We start from the raw sequence: 15,000 nt of genomic DNA on the forward strand, positions 1-15,000 counted from the left end.
ATGGATGGATGGATGGATGGATGGATGGATGGATGGATGGATGGATGGATGGATTGATGGATGGATAAATGAATGAATGAATGAATGAATGGAGAGGAAAGTGGGGAGGAAAAGGGGGGCTATACAGGGGTGGGTGGTCGCTGGTTAGTGGTGATGGTGGTGGGACTGGAGATTGGCAGATGGACGGGCAGACAGAAGGATGGGTAAATGCAAAAGAAAGGGGGGAGAGGGAGAATACAGTACGTAGCAGTGGCTGGTGGTCTCTGGTTCTTGGTTTATCAGTGGGAATTTTAATGCTGTGGGTTAGGGGGCCTTACTGGGTCATCTGCTGTACGCTGGCTGTACTGAGGTCGCCACATTGGTTTTTAGGTTGTTTTTTTTTCTCTTCCAGTGACCGAACTGCCACTTAGTGCAACAGAGACGAGGAACAAACTGAGAGGGAGGGTTTGGGTTAGGTTTAAGGAGTTTTGTTTGAGAGGATTTGGTATGGCTTTTTTATTTCCTTTCTATTTTTTTTTCGCAAGCAATCGTGTTTTCTCACTGGACAGATTTTGTGTCAGATACAGTACATGTGTGTTTTTTAAGTAAACTCTCAATCCGATTTGCAGAATTCTCAGCCACTTCAGCAGGGTCATTACATTCATTGAAAAAAAAAAAGAACAGAGGACAGGACTACACCGGGACAGATAAACAGTGTGTGTTAATTTCATCAAACTGCCATCCTGAAACCCTTAGGCATATAAAGTAAAAGTAGAGGGACTTTTAAAGTGTATCAACTTGATTAGGTACGGTGGAGTAGCTGATGTACTGTATACACTATATAAGCGCATGTACTAGTGTTGCAATTACAGCTGTAAGAGTTCATTTTATTCTACATCATACACCTCGAAGAGAACCAGATTGTTACAAAAGACAGATTCATTATGACAGATTGAGAATGATGTCTGCAGACTGAACAGCTACTGTAAGTGACTGTGTGTGTAACAGAGTGACAAAGAACATGGACAGACTCAAGGAATGCAGTTCAAGTTCAGATCACAAGTACAGAAACTGTGCAGAAATAATTTAGCAGAGATGTTGTTTGATAGTTACTATTAGTACAGTTTCAATTGGCATTTGGGCCTTTTAAAATTTAGCTTTCACTTTGCTGTGAATTGGTGATTTTTACTGCTAAATTATTCCATGTGACATCACCACTGAATTTCCAGGTCGACAAACTTCACCAGACTTCCAGCTATACATACTGTATAGATTGTGTGTGTGTGTGTGTGTGTGTGTGTGTGTGTGTGTGTGTGTGTGTGTGTGTGTGTGTGTGTGTGTGTGTGTGTGTGTGTGTGTGTGTGTGTGTGTGTGTGTGTGTGTTTGTGTGTGTGTGCGCATGTGTTCCGTGTGTGTGTGTGTGTGTGTTCCATGTGTTCCGTGTGTATGTGTTCTGTGTGTGTGTGTGTGTGTGTGTGTGTGTGTGTGTGTGTGTGTGTGTGTGTGTGTGTGTGTGTGTGTGTGTGTGTGTGTGTGTGTGTGTGTGTGTGTGTGTGTGTGTGTGTGTGTGTGTGCATATGTTCCGTGTGCGTGTGTGTTTTTAAAAGGTTCTAAATTGGATTTAGAATAAGTCGTCGCGTCCGTCCGCTGTACAAACACAGCTGTGTGCTTAGTAGTTCGGTCTCTGTGTGCCCCGTCGTCTTGTCCTGTCCACACCAACAACAACGAACACACGTGTTAGCAGTGGCACTCTCCCCGGCGAGGCGAGGCCCGGCGACGTGACGAATAAGAGGAGCACTTCCAGCAATCAGCAGCCCCCCTATTACCATGTTAACCTCTGACCCCCCCAGTCTGGAGCTGGAGATGTAGGAAGAGCCCCATGAGAGAAGCTACTAGTTGTGGCCCCCGACTTCGACTTCTCTCCTCGGATTTCTCTTCTTCTCCTCCTCCTCCTCCTCCGTCTCTCTCTCTCTCTTTTCTTCAGTCTCTCTCCCTGTCTTTCATCATGTGTGTATCCAAAGGCGATGTTACCGGCTCCTCTCCTCCGTCTTTGTCTGAGTGCTTTCTGTTTTTTTTTTTTTTTAATCTCTTCAACGCGGCTGTCCATTGGAAGGATTAAGGGATCTGTCAGAGTTGTTATAGCAACGACTATAAACTGCTTTTGCCATGTGTCTCTCTCCTGTGTTCCTGTATCAAAGTGTTGAAGTATAGTTTTGAACGAAATTGAATTGCTATGCCTGATAAAGGGAGAGCAAGAGTGGGACCGTGGGGGAGGATGGGAGCGGTAGCAAAGCCTGGAAAGGGTCTGTGCAAAGGGTCAAGAAAGACCATGACAAGACCGTGTCTGATGTTGGGACGAGGTGTCCAAAAGGGCAGTGTGTGTGTGTGTGTGCGTGTGCGTGTGCATGTGCGTGTGTGCGTGCGTCTGCGTCTGCGTGTGCGTGTGTGTGTGTGTGATTTGTAAAGTCGTTGTGTCGGTGTGTGTAACGTGTCAGGTGCTTTGTGTCAGTGAGGGGTGTGTGTGACAGGGAGAGGAGGATGTCGAGGGTGGCGGTTGTCGGCAGCTGACGAGTGATCTATGGCTCGGCCCCTACAAGATTAAAGGGATCAAAGTCAGAAACTCATTTATCTTTAAAAAAAAAAAATCATTATCATCTTTTTTTTGTCCCTTTTTTTATTTGTAAAGCGCTATTTTCAACTGAACTATGATTGTGAGAGGGTGTCGTCAGAGAATTTAACTTGGAAGTTACACTGCAAAAATATTAAGATTTTTTTTCGTGTTTTTTTCAAAGAGTGATAGGTGTGTGTGTGTGTTTTAACGCCGCACACGAAATGAAATGACACATCAATGTTAAAAAATCCCTCCAGCCATTTTCATGTGTGAGAATTTGGATTTAATTATCTAGAAAACATTTTTGTGATGTCTGTTAGTGGCAAGTGGGAGTGGGAGTGGGCTAATTCTCCACATGTGTGGCATTCGCACACCCGCCTCATGTCTTCGGGGCACACTTTGTTGCGAACGGTATTGGTAATTAAGTCATGGTAGCAATTATCCTTCGCTACAATTGAGAAGGCGGGACCCACACACGCACAAGCACAAAAATATATATATTTTAAATGTGACTATGTGTGAAATTCAATTAGAGCAAATTAGATTCTGTGATAACTGACGGGTAAGACTGACATTTAAAACCTTTGAAAGTTTTCATCCAAAACGTTTTTTTTTTTTCTGGTATACCAAACCATACATTCACAGTAGGATGGGGTTTTATGCATTAAGCTATTGTATGTAACTACTTCTGAGTTCCAGGGAGGATATTAAACGTCCTCAATGTCCCCTTTCAACCCGGTTCCACTATTTCTCTTGGGCCGCAGAGAGAAACTTAGGACACTCCTCTCATCAATAAAACTCTGGGCCACAAAAGAGACAGGGAGGGGGAAAGACTCTTGGACTCAGTTGCTACTTTTAAATCTCTCAATTGATGTATCTGAATCCATGGCACTGTAATGCTGATGAATTATAGTAACTGTGTTTTGAGATTTCTGAACTCGGGGTTTGAGGCAATTTCTACAGAAAAACTAAAAACTATATTTCAGTTTCCCTCACCCTGTAGAGATTAAATTAAAATGGTGACAAAATCATTCTTCATGAGATATTTAGTCTAAAATAGCTCATTATTTGGAGGTACAGTGTACAAGAAATGAAGAATTCACGTCCACCCTAGAACAGTTGTGTCCAATAATCCTGATGTGATTTTTCATTGTGTGTCTATACCTGCATGTGCAGTTGGTGTGTTGTGTTGTGCAGTGTGTGCTGTGAGGCAGGGCTGATTGTGGCAGTAAATACGTTGAGGTTGTGAAGAATGTCAGGATTGTTCTTCTGAATCCCCCAGTCGGGTTGTCAGTGCACGGTGTGTACGCACCTCCAGTGGGTCCCCTAGAGGTTAACAGGGCTGTAAGTAGTAAAGTACCCTTACTGTAGACTTGAGCAACGTCTGCTCTCCTTGTCATGATGACATTTGCGGTATAGGTGATTTTTGTTTTCAGCACCTCTTTGAGCGAATGCTAAAAATGCCTCGGAGGTGTTAAGGAGGGCAGGGGTGGGGGGTGGGGGGCTTGCCTTGCTGTTTGTGATAACGTAGGATCTCTTTTTTTTTGTTGCCACGAGAATGTTGAGAACTGCGTGTACATTCCACAGAAGAGGGGGGCTCCTCGGCTGCTCCGTCTTTGCGGCTTTCCCCAATGCCAGAGGTCCAATTAAGGTATTACACTAATAGCCCCAAGGCCACCTATTAAACTGTTACGTTATTTCTTTCTTTCATTTTTTGGGTACATGCCATTATTTAAAGCTTTGCATACTGTACGCTACTACTGTATGCGGTGGCTCGGTTGGGCAATATATCCCACCAATGCATGTAATCTCCCTGGAGTGCGTTGTTTACTTACACATTGTGAAATTTAAAAAGTAAAATTACACAGATGATCTTTCTTTTGCCAACCCACTTTGAATGCATAATCAGCAATTTCTCTTCAGGAGAAGAAAAAAATAAATAAATCTTGTTTTCAAAGAAAACACTGGATTGTGGTAAATCAGCCAAGCCTTTTTTCCAGTGAGGAGAAAAAGCGTGTATAGCTTAATGCTTAGAAAGGCAGAAATGAATTATGCCACAATAATTGGGGACTTTAATGCCAAGTGCTCAAGACTGGAAAGCTTTTAAGACAATGTGGAGCTATTATCCATTTCATGAGCTTATAACACGCTTATTAAATTACATTGCCTCACACTGCACCAATTAAGATATCAGTCTGGTGTTTTGACAGGAAACAGAGACCCTCTTTTGTGTATTTGCACATTATCTCTCGCACAGCGTGGGACATAGAAGCATATAATTTCCAATGGCATCTCTTGGCATTTTTGCGCTTTTAGCATTAAGAGGGGATTCATGAGGGAGGCTTACAGCAAAGCTTCGCTTCATACAGTTGCAGAGTAAACAAAATGCAAATGAACTACGTCGCGTGTTTCTTTTTCCGTTTCTTCTTTACACGCCCAACTTTCGTCCATTGTAAGTGGAACTGAAGGAATAACAAAACGTTCTGGACGTCCTCAACTTGGCGCGACTGCGACTTAATTAATTTGCTGGCTGTCTTCACTTCACACAGTGTAGCACAGCCTGCTTAGGCACCGCAGCAACCTTGTTGCGTGCTGCTAATCACTTAATTTTGCTTATGTTGGCACCGGAGCTGCAATAAGGTGTTTCGTCAGTCTTGTGTTCTCCCTCTCAGGTATGTGGCATACGGATACGGATCCAGGCAGGGCCAGAACAATTGCACAGAGGGTCCCAGGCCAAAACACTGATAGGGCCCCCACCCCCATACAGCTGTCAAGGTCAAAATAGGGACCACACACAACACAATCCTTACAATAAGGATTTAAACTAACTTGGAAGTCTGAGGCAGCTGGTATTTATCATCAACTCAGGAGGGGCCTGGGCCCATGGGCAAATGCCCTGCTTGCCCATTCCTACAGCTCCGCCTCTGGATCCAGGTAGCTACACTATGTCGAGACGGCTGGGGTAGATATCTGGCGTGCGGATGAAGCCTTTCATCTCTTGCGATGGGCGAGTCCTGGGCGTCTAGCATAACAAACGGGAACTGCCAATTTGATTAATGCACTTACGCATGACACAGCAGAGAGGATACCTGAGTGACGAATGAGAATACGCTCAATGGACTGGCAAGCTGACACCTATAGGAATCAGGCAAAAGAGAGGGAACATTGACGACAGCCATAGTAGCAACAGCAACAGTAGAGGATTCAGAGTGAATGAGTGAAACGATTGCACAGGTGTGTCCTGGAGAGACTACTGCATCTCTCTCTCTCTCTCTCTCTCTCTCTCTCTCTCTCTCTCTCTCTCTCTCTCTCTCTCTCTCTCTCTCTCTCTCTCTCTCTCTCTCTCTCTCTTTCAATTCAATTCAAATATGCTTTATTGGCATGCCTATTGGTAACAGTGTTGCTTACAGCTTAGATAACATAAAAGGGGGTAACAGAACATTACGGTCAATTAAGAACATTACGGTCTCTCTCTCTCTCTCTCTCTCTCTCTCTCTCTCTCTCTCTCTCTCTCTCTCTCTCTCTCTCTCTCTCTCTCTCTCTCTCTCTCTCTCCCTCCCTCTCTCTCTGTCTGTCTTTCTCTCTCTCTCTGTGGATCATGATAGAGCAGCAGCAGCAGCAGCATGAGAAGTGAATGCTCAGGTTACCCTGCCCACGCATCCCGTACCCAGCCCAGCACAGCCCAGCAGCAGTGGCGTTAGTAGCGGGTGTTAAATGCTCACCTCTCACCTGAGTCCCCTCCTGAGGACATCATGCGGCTCTGAGTCAGCCATGAGAGGAGTGTAGTCACTTATCCTCTACCGTGATCCCTGGGTCGCCCACGCAGGTAGTGTGTGAGTGTGTGTGTGTGTGTGTGTGCCCCCCGTCTGAAACAGAAATTTGATCGGCTTGGTGACAAGGCGCAGGGAGCAGATTAAGAATAGGGAAAGAACGAGGGAAGCAGGGGTGTGGGCTGGTGGGGGTGTTGAAAAAAAAATAGTATGTGTGGGTGAGGGGATGATTTGGCGACAGGGAGATCGCCTTGCACCTTTGAGCTATACCGCGTGAGTGTGACACAGGAGAGTTAGAGAGAGAGAGAGAGAGAGAGAGAGAGAGAGAGAGACAGAGAGAGAGAGAGAGAGCGGCACGATCAAACGCGGTCCATCTGCCATGCACGGCGTGGCCATTGTTCGTCCTCTGCCCCTCTCTCTTGTCTTGTCCCCTTTACCCTCTCTTCGCCTGCGGCCCTCGCTCGCTGGTGTTTTTTCCCTCTCCGCTTTTATACCTCAGACACACTCCGGGGCCCCAGCAGCAAGTTCGTACGACCTCACACAACAATGGCAGCTCGGCGTCAAGAAAGAGTCGCGGACACAATAGCCGCTGTCGCAGCACTTCCACCAGTGTTGCCAGATGTGTCTAACCAAATCCCGCCCAAAAGCCTCTCAAAAACTGCCAAATCGCGATAAATCCCGCCCAAATTCAACAAATTACATTGAAAAAAAAAACGCCAAATGGCCAATTTTTCCCATTTTTACCCGCAGACGGTCATCCCAAGTAGACCAATTGGGCGGGCACCCGCCCAATCTGGTAACACTGCTCGGCGTCAAGAAAGAGTCACGGACACAATAGAAGCTGTCGCTGCACTTCCTCACAACACTCAGGCCCCCCCCCACACGTAAAAGACTCGCAACAAAAGAAATCATATTTCGGACGCTCCCAAAGGACGAACAAAGGGAGGGGGAAAAAAGCATGCGTCGTCATAAGGGTGACAGCGACGTTTTTGTTTTGTTTTGTTGTTGTTTTTTTGTTTAAAGCAGTAAGGGGCTTTTGTGTTTGGGGTTAGGGTTAGTGTGACGGTTTCCTCAGGGGGATTGTCCAATAAGTGACTCTTCACAAAATTCATAATTGTTGTTTACGATCACAACAGAAAAGAGAGGCGTTCATGAAGTAAAAAGGAGGACAATGGTGTCCGTAACACGAAAAAACCAACGACACTCATCATCGGGTGATCACCATTGAAAGAGAGGCAGTTACTCCTTCGACTTTGCAAGTCAGACTAGGCGTATATACATATTGGGAACATTATTGGCAGCAACGTCATTTCATTTGTACTCTTTTTTTATTATCATTGCTAGTGGTTAGGGTTGTCCTCCCTTCACTTTATCGAAGGCATTTCAATGTAAATGTAAAGAGCCTATATCAGGGGTGGGGAATTTATGTCTTGAAGGCCCTTGAGGCCGTTTTATGCGGCCCCCGAAATAGTTTTAATGTTATGCAGCTTCATATGAAATATGACTACTAAATATGATTTTGGAATCTTAGAAAATACATTTGCAATATATAACTTATATTCAGGGGACCTAGAGAAGGTGGGGTCTGTGTCAAAGGTGGGTATCCTCAATATAGGTCTAAAGTGCAAGGGGAAATCCTGGTTTGTGTTCATAGTACAGCCCTCGGAGGACTTTTTTACGGCCCTAGGATGAATTTGAAATGGCCCCCTCGAATGAAAAAGGTTCCCCACCCATGGCTTATACGATGCAAGTACAGTAAGAAAAAAAAGTCCAGTATATGAGAACTGGTCTTGGCAAAGTCAGTCCTCAATTTAAAATTGTGTGTGTGTGGGTGGGGAAAAGAATGACCAGAAAAGTTTGTTTAGGCGTCTTTGTAAATGTTCTAGTGAAACCAAGCGAGGGAGCGACAGAGGGTTTGTTAGTGGACTCTGACACTGCACACTGCTTCTCGCTCTGTGATTTTGAAAGCCGTAATGTTTAAGTTAGGGTAAGCCAATGGTTCCCAAACTTTTTCTGCTGGGTGCCTCTTTTTCACCTAAGAATATTATCATGATCTGCAGATATGTACGCTTTTCCATCAATATTATTACAAAAAAAATATTAAAAATTAATACATGTATGATCATGGCAGCCAATATTGCCATGACCAATGTTTTGAATGTTTTTATATTACTGTAAAAGTCCTTGCTGTCTGTGCAGTACCTCCCAAGTCCCCCTTAGGGGGCCCCAGCCTCCAGTTTGGGAATCAATGAGGTAGACTTGCATCCTCATTTTAGTCAGGAAACCACAGCCGTCCCCAGCTCTAGCCTTCATCACCCTGGCATCCACGTCTGGAATGTGTTGTGCTTGATGTTTCAAAAAAAAAAAAAAGAATAGAATAGAAAAGAAAAGAAAAGAAAAGAAAGACAACAACAACAGGAACACAGAGATGGGACTTCAGATGACACACACGACTTTAAATTCACATTCCTTCCGTCCTCAAACAGCATGGGAACTGTTTGTAGATTTTGTCCGTGTGAGGATCACGAATATAGGCTTCTTTCAATTTTGGTCTACTTGAAGCTGATTTAAATGGGTGGCCCTTTCTTTTGTTATGTTCATTTTTTTTTGGTATGTAAAAGTAGTCAGAAAATATGCTTGTGAAAGGGACTTTTAATGGCTTTTCTCAGAGTGAAACGCATTAAAATTGTCCCCGGTTCTGTTTTAAATGTCGCACAGCAGTTTACAGGCGTCAGACGATGCTTACAGCGACCAAACGCACTTCAAAAAGAAAACGATTTTGGGAAATAGGAATACCAGACATTTTGTTGTGACAAATACTGTATCTAAATGTTTCTCGGTCCCTTGTTCTCCCTTGTTTAATATGTCACTGATGAACAGTGTAAGACTGAGCCCTTTCTCGTGCATATTGTTTGTCTCTTCACTGGAATGGGAACTAAAACTTCTGAGGATCATTCTGGAAGTCAGAAATGAATAACAGGACAAGACATTATGGGAATATTAAAAAATATGAACATCATAGGAAAATGGCATATTAACAATACTGTTGCAATCATAAGCTTAAAAGGCGGGTAATCAAATTGTACTTCATCTCTGACACTGTATTGTTCACCAAAAGCTTTGGTTTTGAACATAAAACAACTTGTCTGCCTTTGTTGAAACACCAATGCTGTGCTTCTTTGGGAAGAAAAATGAGCAGATTCTATGCAACAATTAAACAAGATCCATTTTCTCACTGACTATTTCTCATGGCAAGAGAATCATCGTCTGTATGGCTAAACAGTCTGTATTGAACTGTCATTTATAATTACACTATAAACATTTGCGCACATTAGCAGAAACACTTGTTTCATAACCCGATAAAATAATGTCCTTTGCTTTCTAAATATGATGAATCTCATAAGCAATAGAATAGAATAGAACAGAATAGAATATAATAGAATAGAATAGAATATAATAGAATAGAATAGAATAGAATAGAACAAAACACATCATGTATTTATTTATTGCTGAAAATATACTAAAGTAAGTCTTCTGTACATCATGTATGGCAGAATAATCGTATAAGAGAAAATTAATGGTAACAGAGATAGCACTGTAGAATAAGGGTCCCTAAAAAGACTTATATATACACTTTGTAAATAAGGAACTAATTATCAACTGAACATTTACTTGTACAAAGGATGCTAAATGAGTTAGAAATGCTAGGTACAAGAGAAAGACGTCAACATCGTGCCCAAACCCTCAGGCAAACCAAATACAAACCGGTTTCCGTCGGACCGTCCAACTAGCCGAGAAAAGGACGTTGTGGTGAGAATAGACAGCAGACGTTTATTTACACTTGCATGCTCTGTCTGTACGTTACCAGTTAGTGGGTAAAGTTCACCTGTGTGTCACCTGTGGTGGATCCTCTACATGTCAGCGGCCGGGGGGCCTCAGGGGCGGAGCTATAGGAGGGGGGAGCAGGGCATTTGCCCCTGGGCCCAGGGCCCTCCTGTATTGATAGTGGGGGCCCTATTGTGACCTTGGCAGGCTGTATGAGGGGCCCTATCAGTGTTTTGCCCAGGGGCCCGGTGTGCAATTGTTCCGCCACTGGGAGGGCTCTGGGCCCGGGGGCCTAGTCTTCAGAGGCGCATCTTGCCACCAGGCAAGGCAGGCAGCCGCTTGGGGCCCCCAAGCCCCTTGATAGTGAATAACAGCCCACACTTTACTACAGTAGTGGCGATTTTGGTTCAAATGTTCATTCTTTGGCATTTTTGCTTGGGGCCCCATCTGTTCCTAGAATCTCCTCTGCTAGTCTTCATACTGTAGAGCTGTCATCGCCCTATAGTGGAGCTGTGTTGATGTGCATGATGTTGGTTGTGAGGTCTGCCCTACAAAGACAAAGTGCAGAAACTACATGTTTTGTCAAAACTGAGTTTAGACTGAACATGGTCCTCATAACACCTCCTTTATCTTCTCACAAAGACTTACGGTAGAAATGTGTGTGCCGTTTCAGAGATACTGCTACCGTATGTCAAATTTGCAGTCACTACAATATCCAACCTAATACAGAGACGTTTTTCTCAATTACTACATTTTGCCTTTGTGGGGCAGTATAGTGGGGCCAATATTGTGCATGATGTTGGTTGTGAGTTACATGGGGCAGGGAGTAGAGACAGGGGAGCGGGAGAGACCTTCAACACTCCTTTATTGTAAACCCTAGTCACCACTTAAGAAGTGTACTTTACTTTACATTACATGTACGTTGATCATTCCATTCACCTTAAAGGAACAGACCACCCTTTTTTGATTTTCACATATTTGCAGTATCTCCAATAATTATTCATGAATGTGCATATCTTTTTTGTCTATGTGTTTGCATTGCCCCGTTTAACAGTATAGCCAAATTAGGCATAGTAATGCAAGTCTATGGTACAAAATAAAACATCATCAAATGTATTTATAAACCACTTTAAAATGAATGTAAAATTCACCAGAGTGTAAAACAGCAATTTAATTCCGTCCAGTGATCACTTGTGGCTTGATGCTAAAGATACCAGTTACTTCCAGTGATTATGCTAAGCTATGCTAATAATTCTGATCCTATAAATCTAAGTACTGAAAACACTGAGAAGAAAATGATAGGCACATTCATGAATAATGCGGGGAAATACTGCAAATATGTGAAAATCAAAAAAGGGTGGTCTGTTCCTTTAAAAGGGAGTAATCCTCTCCTTCTTCCCCATTCCCACCATCACCCCCCATTACCCTGACCATTACCACCTGAATATTTTGATAGGGACAGATACATAACATGTAGGTTGCATAACAACCAAACAGCAAGCATCATAGCATTTATAGCCAAAAGCTAATTTCCAATGCCCGTATTAGCGGGAGAAGATGGGAGTGGAGTCAGGTGGAATGGGATTCGGCTACAGCCACCACAAATAAACATCCCAAATGGCTGCTGGAGCTCGTCTCTGGCCCCCTAAATTACGTGCAGTTGCTGGCTGTCGCTAACATTCTCGTTTTTCATCCACCCACAAGCCGGCCTCTAATCTATCTATCTATCTATCTATCTATCTATCTATCTATCTATCTATCTATCTATCTATCTATCTATCTATCTATCTATCTATCTATCTATCTATCTATCTATCTATCTATCTATCTATCTATCTATCTATCTATCTATCTATCTATCTATCTATCTATCTATCTATCTATCTATCTGTCTGTCTGTCTGTCTGTCTGTCTGTCTGCCTGTCTGCCTGTCTGTCTGTCTGTCTGTCTGTCTACCTGCCAGTATGTGTGTCTGTCTAGCTGCCTCTCTGTCTGTCCATAATTTATAGTGGTTCTCAGCTTTTCCAAGGCGACCTGTTGCGACCTCACCTCACATGGGCCTCTCACTTCTCACTTCCCCTCCTAGGGGTGGGGGGATGTCTGTCCTGAGGGGTGTGCATGTATGTGTGTGTGTGTGTGTGTGTGTGCGTGTGTGTGTGTGTGTGTGCGTGTGTGTGTGCGTGCGTGTGTGCGTGCGTGTGTGCGTGCGTGTGTGCGTGCGTGTGTACGTATGTGCGTCAGGGTGAGGGGAAGGGGCCACAGACATACACAGACAGGGATGACTTGGTGCTAAAGCACCTGGCCCTTTGACCTTCTGAACAAAAACATTTTTTTTTGAGGTACTCTTTTCACAATGTACTGTGGGCCATGTTTACATGATCCTCTAGAAATGCTTGATGATCTAAATCATATAAATGCCCCGATATACAAAGTAATATAGCCTCCATAGCCTAAGGCAGCCAGAAGCTGCACATGCCCCCCGTCCTTGTCAAAATGTGCACGCCACTGCAAGGGGCAGTTGTTGGTAGAGTGCCAGAGAGAGGGGGCCTCTGCAGGATTGGTGGCTCTGGCCAGGGCTGGCTGTCAGGGCATTTTCCTGGTGGGCCAACAGTTCAAAGTGGCCGATATACTGTTGTCTTTGTTTGTTTGTTTTGTTGTTGTTGTTGTTGTTGTTGTTGTTGTTGTTGTTTTCTCTTAGGGATTGACCCACAGTGTTACTGGGGGCGGTCCATTGGTCCATCTTCTATATGAAAGTGAATCTAATGAAGTTGAAACTAATCTAAATCTAATCTAATCTGTATTTACAGTCGGTGGACTGTCAAGCAGGATGAAAACGGCATATGTGAGAGGCCAGTTTAGAAAGCCAAACATGCCCGGGTGTTTTTTTGGATCCAGTTCAGCCTTGGCTGTGGCTGTGGCTGTGACTGTAGCAGTGTGGGGCCAGGGACGGATCATGATTCCATGGGCCCCTGGGCCGGACAACAAGAAAGGGCCCCCTCCAGATGTTAGAGACCCTATATTGTTGGGCATTCAGGTGTTTTTCCCCTGAAAATATGTGAAAATAGAGTTGCTAAAAGTGTGATTTTACACAACATGAGAATGGAAATTTAGAGGATTGGGCTTCAGGGCCCTCTGGACTCTTGGGCCCCTGGGCCTGGGCCCGGTAGGCCCTTGCAGTAATCCATCCTTGTGTGGGGCTATAAACTAACAGCGTCACCCGCGTAATTGATTGACCTGTGTGGCATTGCCAGCCCCGGGCCCTCTACGCTAGCTATTTCAGGTGAGCCGGTAAATACAAGCACCCTCAGGAGGGGGTTATTTTAAACACACACACGCGTGCGCGTGCACAAACACACACACATACACACACACACACACACACACACACACACACACATACACACACACACACACACACACTCTACTGTACACACGGACTCACAGACACATGCACACACACACACAGATATGCAGTACATGCACATGCACACACACACACAGATATGCAGTACATGCACATGCACACACACACACAGATATGCAGTACATGCACATGCACACACACACGCACGCACGCACACACACACACACACACACACACATACACACACACACACACACACACACACACACACACACGCACACGCACACACACACACACACACACACACACACACACACACACACACACACACACAGAAGTTGGAATACAGCACAGCAGCAGAACAATGCAATAATTTTGCAGCTAAATGTCACTACTGTAATAAAAAAAAAATAAACTTGGCAGTGAGTGTAATGCAAATTCTATGCTCTGTCTGCAATGAATAATGGTCCACTGTGAAATGAAAAATAAAAAATCATAATGAAATAGCAAGTTCCGCAGACCAAACAGCCAGAAGACACATCTTCTTCACAATACTAAACATAATGAGAGATAATGAGTTTATGGTCTAACCACGCCTCATTAAGCTCTTAGTAATCGCTGACATAAAAAAGCATACACTGTAAAAAAAATTACGCTTATTCAAAGTGTCGTTTTAGAATCTTGTAGAGTGTATTTGGTCCCAGAGTACTCTCTAGGTGTTGAATTACAGTAACACTGGATTTTTTTCAAGACTTTTAAAAAAACTTTTTCGACTTTATTTGATAGGACAGTGTGAGAGGTGGACAGGAAGCGAATTGGGAGAGAGACGGGGAGGGGTCGGCAAAGGACCTCGGGCTGTAATCAGCCACATAGCAGGCTAGTGCCCTACCGGTTGGCCACTGGACACTGGATTTTTTACTGTGTAGAAGTTTCATGCCACTGTACTTTCGAAAGTAGGGTTTGACATTTTAGATTTCTCCAATCATTTTTCATATTCATGCCTTCTGATTTTGTTACTGCCAACATGTAAAAGTGAGAGACGTTTCTTCATTTTGTTCCCAATGAGAATGAATTAGTAAACCCCTTTTTATATTTACTTGTATGTTTACTTCGTTTGCTGCCTATCATCAGAAACCTGTTGTCTCCCAATAACAATGAAATGATAAGCCACTTTTTTTGAAATACTACATGTTTAGTTTGCGATCAGCTATCATCTTCATCCTCTCTGAGATAAGTGAAGCTCTTTTCGACTGTCAGACATCTTGATAGCACTATAGACAAAAAAATGCCTGAGTGTAATTTGGTCCAATTCTGAGAATGCCAAAAAGATTGCAGCGGAATGTCATAACGCAGAAACCGCAAAACGTATCATTCTTGAAGCACGACAATTTCCAATAAAATAGATGCTTCCCTCGGGGATTCAGACGATCGCTCTTCCACAGACGCCAGAC

The 15,000-nt window shown here is 43.8% G+C and overlaps 1 protein-coding gene across 2 annotated transcripts in view; it reads left to right on the forward strand.

The window, feature by feature from the left end:
* LOC134469429 (runt-related transcription factor 2-like) overlaps nucleotides 1-15,000 on the forward strand; it is an 88,497-nt gene that overhangs the window by 1,323 nt on the left and 72,174 nt on the right. The window lies entirely within an intron of this gene.

This window comes from Engraulis encrasicolus, chromosome 18 (genome assembly GCF_034702125.1).
Source record: "Engraulis encrasicolus isolate BLACKSEA-1 chromosome 18, IST_EnEncr_1.0, whole genome shotgun sequence".
Lineage (NCBI taxonomy): Eukaryota > Metazoa > Chordata > Actinopteri > Clupeiformes > Engraulidae > Engraulis > Engraulis encrasicolus.